Source organism: Bubalus bubalis, chromosome 13 (assembly GCF_019923935.1).
Source record: "Bubalus bubalis isolate 160015118507 breed Murrah chromosome 13, NDDB_SH_1, whole genome shotgun sequence".
Taxonomy (NCBI): Eukaryota; Metazoa; Chordata; class Mammalia; order Artiodactyla; family Bovidae; genus Bubalus; species Bubalus bubalis.
The window spans coordinates 4,954,636-4,964,237 of NC_059169.1; positions in this window are offsets into that span (position 1 = coordinate 4,954,636).

The window sequence follows — 9,602 nt, forward strand, 5'->3', positions numbered from 1 at the left end:
TCCTCCTGATGCTGCTCTGTCCTTTCTCTTCCTTCAGTCTTGATCCCTAATGTTCCCTTCTCATCTCACCAGCTTTGCCAGAATGACCTCTGAAAATGCCGAGGGGATCATTTCACCCCTTCTGTAGACGCTTCCAGTGGACCCCCATTATATCAACATTTAGGGAAAATGAAGCCCAACATTCTTACCCAGCAAGTAGGCTCCCATATATCAAATACCTGGGAAAAAATGAAACCCAGCGTTCTTACCCTGCAAGCCTTCACTGCTCTTTCTCCGACCACCTCCTGGTCCCCACCCCCTTCCAGTCTCCCCTCTCTCACCAGGCTCCAGCCACAGCACATTTCTATCCAACCCAGCTCACCCTCAACCAGACTGCATTCTTGTTTCTACCTCTGTCTAGAACACGCTTCCTCTCCATCTTCAGTGGCCATTTCCTACTTGTTCCTCAAGTCTATTTCAGGCACTACCTTCTCAGAAGGTGCTTCTTCCCAGGAGTAGTTCTCTGACCCCCTCCCCTCCAGCCTCTACTTCCCCTCTCTGGGGATGGCAGTGGGGTGTGCCTGTGGTGGGGTGACAGCCAAGTGGGAGCTTGGAGGGTGTCCCCTGGCAGGCGGACGTCACGTGTGCTGGTCTTATCCCTTCCTCCCTGCCCGGTGCTTTGGCCGCCTGTCATCCATTAGTCAACCCACAAATGTGTATCAAATGAATGAATGAGTGAACACTGTCTTGAATATGAATCGGTCTGTGCTTTCCCTGTGTATTTTTGCCTGGAGATTCCCGTGGACAGAGGAGCCTGGTGAGCTGCGGTCCACAGGGTTGCAAAGAGTTGGACAAGACTGAAGCGACCTAGCATACACTGCCTGGGTTGAGAAAGCAGATAAAAGCAAGAGAAAAATAAAACAAAAGCTTTTAAAACCTCCTGGTAGTTAGGACTGGCTCCTTCAGAGGGAAAAAACTAATTCAATTTTGAAATAGTCATCTGCTATCTACTCCCCCTTCACTCCACCACCCTCAAACCTGTAGATACAAGGCTCTAGAGAGATCCAGACGGGCTCCCTGCTCCAGAACCTCCAAGTCTACCAGGCCGGCATTCCTCACCCATGCCGACATAATTACAGCCTAGTAACAGCCAGGGAATGAGCTCCTCCCAACTCTGATTGGAGCGTCTCAAGCCCTGAGGCCTTTGGAGATGGAGGCCTAAAAGGCCTCATTAGAAGTAATTATAAAGCTCTCAATCTTTCAGACTCTCATACCTTTCAAAAAACTTGCTGGAATTTTGTTTAGAATTTTATTTTAAAGGGACAGAAAGTGTTTTCTCCCTCCTCTTTCCAACGAATAAGGAAAGTTTTACCTTCAGGACGCTCCTCCTGAGGAGCCAGGACGAGGCATTGCAATTCCTGGGCCCCACAAGGGCTCCGTGTTTCCTGGAAGAAGCACAAAGAGTGGGTGACATCTGACACTCCACACGCACTTTTGTCTCTCTGTGTTCCCAGCTTATTAAAAGGATGCCATCAAGAGCTATAAACAAAAAGGATGCATTTTGAAGGTAAGCCCGGGTAAGACACCTACCCCCAAGCCTTTGGGATGAGCAAACCCTTAGCTCTCCTACCTATTTACTGAACTTGCTCATGAACCCTGAACTTGTGAGACTAGTGAGAAAGGAATTGGAGCTCGGCTCTGGCTAGGATGTGTGTAGCTAGTGAGAACTTCAAAAGCTGATCTTGACATGGAGGTCTTTATAAAACTAAAAACAGAGCTACCTTACGATCCTGCAGTCCCACTTCTTGCCATATATCCAGAGAAAAACATGATCCAAAAGCATACATGCACCCCAGTGTTCATTGCAGCTCTGTTCACAATAACCGAGACATGGAAGCAAACTAAATGTCCATCGACAGAGGAATGGATACAGAAGATGTGACTACACACTAAGGAATATTACTCAGCCATCAAAAAGGATGGAATAACGCCATTTGCAGCAGCATGGATGGACCTAGAGAGAGTCATACTGAATGAAGTAAGTCAGACAGAGAAGGAGAAATACTGTCTGACATCCCTTTGTATGTGGAATCTAAAAAGAAATGATACAAATGAACTTTCTTACAAAACAGACTTAGAGAATGACCTTATGGTTTCCTGGGGAAGGATGGGGGAAGGTATAGTTAAGGAGTTTGGGATCAACAAGTACACACTGCTATATTTAAAATGGAGAACCAAAAAGGACCTACCAGATAGTACATGGAACTCTGCTCAGTGCTTGTGTGGCAGTCTGGATGGGAGGGGAATTGGGGGAGAATGGATATATGCATGTGTATGGCTGAATACCCTGGGTAGTCATTGGAAGGACTGATGCTGAAGCTGAAACTCCAATACTTTGGCCACCTGATGGGAAGAGCCAACTCATTAGAAAAGACCCTGATGCTGGGAAAGATGGCAGGCAGGAGGAGAGGGGGGCAACAGAGGATGAGGTGGTTGGATGGCATCACTGACTCAAAGGACACGAGCATGAGCAAACTCAGAGATGGTGAAGGACAGGGAAGACTGACATGCTGCCGTTCACGGGGTTGCAAAGAGTCGGACACGACTGAGTGACTGAATGACAACTTAGTCCCTTCACTGTTCACCTGAAAATATCAAAACACTATTAATCAGCTATATGCCAATATAAAATAAAAAATTAAGTAAACAAAAAACAAGCTGACCTCAGTTACAAGCATATTCTGAAACCATGCAGAAGGGACTCTGGGGGGCCTCTCAAGTACAAAAGCCCCTCTGTGCCCCCTGTTTTCCTTTTGTAGGAAAAGGCTTTCATCTTCTAGGCCCTCCCTGAGTTCCAAACAGCAAGCATTGTACGGAGGATTTTCTCCGTCCTTGAAAATCCTCTGGGCTCCGGCCACTCATTCCCCTCCCCTCCCGCTAAGACCTGGCAACCACTGGTCTTTTTACTGTCTGCACAGTTTTGCCTTTTCCAGTATTAAACATTTTAATAGTTTGAACAAGGTAGCCAGTGAACAGTGCCCACCCTCAGAGCAAAGTGAAAATTTTTATACCAGTTGATATTATATTAAGCAATAATATTTCTTTAAGCTTCACTCACAATAAATTTTCATTACACAGAATAACAATTTCACAACACCACATGAGAAACAGATTATGACTAAATTTGAAAATATATGTGTTAGTCGTTCAGTCGTGTTCGACCCTTTTGCAACCCCATGGATTGTAGACCACCAGACTCTCCAGGGAATTCTCCAGGCAAGAATACTGGAGTGGGTGGCCATTTCCTTCTCCAGGGTATCTTCCTGACCCAGGGATTGAATCCAGGTCTCCTGCATTGCAGGCAGATGAGCCAATGGGGAAGCTATATATATATATATATATGACTGATCAGGATTTGTTCCGTTTTCTAATTATCTTGAACAAACCTGGTTGGAAAGAAAACCTCCGGGAAAAGGAAATGTTAAACTTTTCTAAAACACCCAAATGTCTAGTTTCAGATTTTTGCTACTTTAATTCAAGACATTTGTCCACGTGGTAGATTTGGACTCATTATCTAGTGTCACCTGGAAAGCCCCAATATGTAAATAGCACCCAGATGGTGCTAGTGGTAAAGAACCCACCTGCCAATGCAGGTTTGATCCCTGGGTCTGGAAGATCCCCTGGAGGAGGGTATAGCAACCCTCTCCAGTATTTTTGCCTGGAGAATCCCATGAACAGAGGAGCCTGGCGGATTATTGCCCATGGGGTTGCAAAGAGTCGGACACTACTGAATCGACTTAGCAAGCACTCATGCATGTAAATATTATTTAACCTTACTGTTTTCTGGGTTTCTGCTCAACATTTGTTTTCAGATACTGCTCAATATTTGTTTATAGATACACAGATGTTGACTTCGATAGCTACTTTTGAAAAATTAAATTTAAAACTTGAGAATCAAAGTACAGTTTCATCTACTAGGAAAATGGGTTGAAGGAAATACATATTTAAAATAGAAATACTTCTGACTTCAGTAAAGTCCAAGCACAAAGTTTCTTGTTAAAGATGGCCTTGTGTGATTATTTTCACCATGAGATTTCTTCAGATGTGTATCACCAGAAAATAATTATTTTGAATTTCTCTTTCTCCTTTATTTCAATCTTTGCCATCAAAAAGATAATAGCTTCAGTTCCAACAAGTTTATTTCCCTTTCTTGGAAGACAGTTTATTATATCTTATATGCACAATGAGACCCAGTCTGATTATTCAATTCAGTTCAGTTCAGTCACTCAGTCATGTCCGACTCTTTGTGACTTCATGGACTGCAGCACGCCAGGCCTCCCTGTCCATCACCAACTCCCGGAGTTTATTCAAACTCATGTCCGTTGAGTCAGTGATGCCATCCAACCATCTCATCCTCTGTTGTCCCCTTCTCCTCCTGCCTTCGATCTTTCCCAGCATCAGGGTCTTTTCAAATGAGTCAGTTCTTTGCATCAGGTGGCCCAAGTATTGGACTTTCAGCTTCAGTGTCAGTCCTTCCAGTGATTATTTAGGACTGATCTCCTTTAGGATGGATATTAGCTATATCCTAAAAATTAGATCTGAAATGGCAAGTACATTGTTTTATTTTTTAGTAGATAAAATGTGTTTAAGACCCAAGTTCTAAGTGAGCACTTATTTTTGTAGCATTTATGGGGCACCCATTGGTGTTTTTAGTTCCTTGAAATGACATCAATGTAACGTATTCACATTATTCCCACTACGCATTTTTATAGTAAGTTCAATGCTTTGCCGAATGTGACAAAACGTATTAGAATCGGGTGGTGGTGTGTAGTCACCAAGTCCTGTCCAGCTCTTTGCAATGCCATGGACCACAGCCTGGGGCATTTCCCAGGGATTTCCATGGGATTTTCCAGGCAAGAAAATCTGGAGAGGATTGCCATTTCCTTCTCAAGGGGATCTTCTCAACCCAGGGATCAAACCCACGTCTCCTGTGGCTCCTGCTCTGGCAGGCGGTTTCTTCGCCACTGCACCACCAGGGAAGCCCCAGGATCAGGTTATGTCTTTTATTTTCATATTACCATCCCAAAGCATCGTCCATATGACATGTCTTCTAATTTGAACTTCTTAAAAATGTATACAGAGATATATTAATAATGTATAATGCCAGCATTAATGTATAATAAGTTGTATGTACGTATAGTTTATTAATATAAATAGTTTGTCACAGATTTGCTGAAGCTAAAAAGGACTAAATACGATGTTTTTATGCTAGAGGATGCATCTTACTGAAAATTGCTAAAATGTGCCTTAATAGTTATATTTTTCCATCTCCTATTTATGTTTCATGGAACATTATCAAATTAAAATGTTATCATAGGGTTTGGCTAAAAAAATAAGTAAAATAATAAACAGCAAAGTATTTAGTCATAAGGATTTTTTTCCAGCTTTTCAGCTGATAAAATAAGTAAGCCTGGAAAGTAGATTAAGAAAATAATCAAAAGTATAAAACTAACAATACACATATGAGAAGAATGAAACATTCCTGGACCAGGGCAGACTTTCATTTTAACAACTATACAGCATGAAAGAAAAATCAGCGAATTGATGAAGGACATGGATTGCTGTTTCATCATTGCCAAGTTCGGTTCTCTGGTCTGTTGCAACAAACTGTTACACCTTGAAAAACAAGCCAGGCACTTTCCAAAGTAAACCAGCCCTCCGGTTTAACCTTGCTTGGTGTGTACCTAACATTGGTGCCCAGGTGCCTAGGGCAAGACCCTTTTATCCTTCTTTAGTTACCCTAGGTTCAGAAATGCTGGTAGACCACTACTTCCGAAGGGACTCTGAAAGAATACTAATGGCCATTGAAATTGCCGTGCAGTACAAAATGCTTTTACACTCGGAAAGAATGTTATAGCCTTGTACTATTTCTCCGAGCAGCCCTCTGGCATTGGGTGAAACCTCCACCACGATGGAACAGTTGAGAAGTTGAAGCATGTCTTCCTGGGCTTGGGGGGAAGGTCCTGATCTATTAATAGGATGCTGGTTCTAAGATGGCAGCAGAGTCAGGCTCTGCCCTGTGGACTTGGGGAACACAGCCACGTTCTTGGGGAGAGAACTGCTCATTCTTGGGGAGAGAACTGCCCTCTGCAGCCCCTGTGGAAGCCCCCACCACAGCTCCCTCCTTCTCCAAGGGGAGCCCGAGTCTTCCATCCAGGCCTGCTGGCAGAGCAGGTGCTGTGCTCCGGACAGAGGGTTTAGTCATGGAAACGTGATGACACGGCCACACCAAGATCTCAAAACCGCCAGGCAGCAGGGAGGGGCACGTGCCTCCCATCCATCTCCCCAGCAATTTGGACAAGAACCTTCCTGTCCATTTCAGCTTCAACGCTGAGTCTCCTCTGGGATCATCACTCTACACAACTTAAGTGTCTCTTATCCACACCTGAAGGAATGCGGAGGAGCCGAGTTTTCTGTTCTGGCTCCAGAACATGGGGCCTTAGAGGATCGGGGAGGAGAAAAATGCCTTTCTTCCTGCTTCTAGCTGAGCAGAGGGTGTGGCTTTTGTCCGGTCTGGAGAGATGCCCACTCACCAGGGCAAGCTGGCACCCCCCAGCCAGTGGCCACCCCTGGGGAAAGCGTATCCCCCCCTCACTCCCACCGTCATGCCCTGCTCACGGTGGGTGTGCTATGCTTGTCGTGTGCATACACCAGTAACTCAGTGTGTGAACGCTTGTCTCTGCAGGATTAAACAGGCCACGTGCACACCTGCCAATTAGGCTGTGGTCACAACTCATGAATGACTGCTTTTACGCCCCCTTCCAGCTTGTTTAGCGAACTTAGCTAACGTTACTTCCATTTACTGGACAGATCTTTTTTAAAAATTCATTTATTTACTTATTTTTGGCAGTGCTGGGTCTCTGTTGCTGTGCAGGCTTTTCTTGAGTTGTGATGCTGGGGCTTCTCATTGCAGGGGCTTCTCTTGTGAAGCACGGACTCGAGGGCACAAGAGCTTCAGTATGTGTGGCACGTGGGCTCAGTAGTTGTGGTTTCCAGGCTCTAGAGCACAGGCTCAGTAGTTGTGGCACACGGGCTTAGTTGCCCCATGGCACAGGGGATCTTCCCAGATCAGGGATCGAACCCATGTCCCCTGCATTGGCGGGCAGATCCTTAACCTCTAGACCATCAAGGAAGCCCTAGACAGATCTTTATTGACAGACCGTAGTAAGTAGAGCATCTTTCTAGGTCTTGTGGGGAATGAGAGGGTTTAAAAGAAGGGTTCTATCCTTAAAAACTTCTATTCCTATAAGGAAAAGGAGACACATATGAAAACCATAAGGAATAAAATCGAATACTGATATAACAATATAATGACCAGAGGGTACTAACACACATATAAGTAAGTGACCACGTGACTGACAGAATAAATGAAGGAATATCTGAGTCTCCCGAGCCCTGCAACTGTTACCTTATAGATCTTCACAGTATCTCACAGTTTTTCATTGTCTTGTTAGCAGCACATAGCACAAAGAAATGTTTTGTAAAGACAAGCAAGGCTAACACAGGCTTTGGCTCAAGTGGCATGAGAAAAGACATTTTTCTCCTCCTCCCAAATCCTTCCTGGTTTGATAAATCTGTTTTCTGAAGCCTGAATGGAAGGTTTGGCTCATCTGGGTTCCTGCAACAAGTCTAAGAGATAATTAAACTCCACTTGGGTGTCCAGAAGTCAGCTTGCCCAAATGACTTGTAATCTAGCAGGATTCCTTATCTCAGGAAATGAGGTGAGTGATTTGCTCACCCCTAAGCCAGAAATCCCAGCCTGGCTTCCTCCCACTTGCCAGAACTCAGCTCTTCACCAAATCCTAGGAATCTCACTTACTTATTTCCTTCTCTGCCCCACTGTGCTGGGGCCTGAACTGTCAGCCTTTCCTGCCTGGACACCTGTACTTGTCTTCTAACTGGTCTCCCTGGGCATTTCCCCTTAAAAAAGGAACTGTTTAAAAAGGAAAAATCATCTGATGGTCTACATTGCAAAATAACCCTTGATTGAAGGATGGTCAGTGATTGACCAGTTTACTTTTATTTTCCAGAAAAAAGATATTTTTTGTTGAGAAATGATTTCTGTGTTTCTTTAGATTTGTTCTTTTTCCTTAAATAATTCTAAAATTTAAAAAAAAAAAAAAGTTTCTTGGTCCTGGGGAATTTTACAAACACCTGTGTGCGTGCTAAGTTGCTTCAGTCATGTCCAACTCTTTGCGACCCTATGAATGGTAGCCCACCAGGCTCCTCTGTCGATGGTGGTGAACCAGCAATTATGGAAGCTCCCAAGCGGCTGACCTTGGAGGGGTTGGGCAGGGGAACCTCACGGAGTAGCCCTGTCAGGACGTATCCAGCAGAGAGACATCGTCATGAGGGGATTACGATACAGAGGATTGGAAGGTCAGGGAGCGCCTCTGACACCAGCAAAATAAAGAACGAATTCCCATCCTGGAAAATGTCTTTTCTGAAGAAAATGAAAATGTATGACCCATATAGGCAGCTGACATCCATTTATGGGGATTTCAATATGCAGGGCTAACACGCAAGCCTTCCCGACAAACAAAAACTAAACTAAAAGATAACACTCATAAATATTAAAACAAAAGGCAAGGTGCGGCAGTTTGTCTGTTGAGCTACTGCGTGGAGAGATGAGATGTGACGATTAGAAAAGAGCTGGTGTCTGGACCCCGTCTTTACTGAGACCTCCCCTAACGTCCCAGGCTTCCCCCTTCCTCTGCCTCTTCACATGTGCCATTCCCTCTCCCCGAGTTTCCTTTCCACCTCTTCATCCTCCAGGGTCTAGTTTAGGTTTCGTCTCCTTCCATCAGTCAGTCCCGCTTGGTGAGCAGCCCCAGGGGGAACAACTCACTCTAGAGCCTGGGTTTCCGCCGTGCACTGTGACAACGCCAGTCCCTTCCGGTTCCGGCTTCCTCTCCTCCCGCACGTGGTGAATCTTCTCAGAAACAGGGTCGACCGCTTGTGCATCACACAGCTTCCCAGACAGGCCCCGGACAGGCGGGGGGCGCTGTCCAAATTTGCGCGGTTATGGAGTGCCTAGCAAAGGACAATATGGAAGAAGCGTTTGCTTCCGCATCCAGAATACGCCTAATAATGCCCATCTCCTACTACCTCTTGGGCATGAAATCATTCCACAAAGTACTCTGAGTTCCCTAGAATAAATATAAATAAAAGCTGTTATTACAGAACGTATTTGAACACGTTTTACTTGCGAACCAGGCCCTCAGGTGAAGCTAATGTGACCCTGTGTCTTTACTAGGTTCTTTCATAACTACTCAAATTTAAAAAATAAAAAGGGTTTGCTTTTATAGATCAGTAACAGTGATCTCTTATGGGGGAATCTGCATATTTTGGTGTATGTTCACCGTGGTGTTATTTATATTTTTGTGTTGAATTTTGGATGAAAATTCTGTATTATTAATTGGGATAATTATTAATTGTTAATTGTTAAGTCTTTTTTTTTTTTTTTAAGAAAGATAGCATTAATATACAACCAGTTTTGTCCAGAATGCCGTGTTCTGAAGGCTTCAGAGTGCTACTTAGAACATATCCAACAGGGCGGTGTT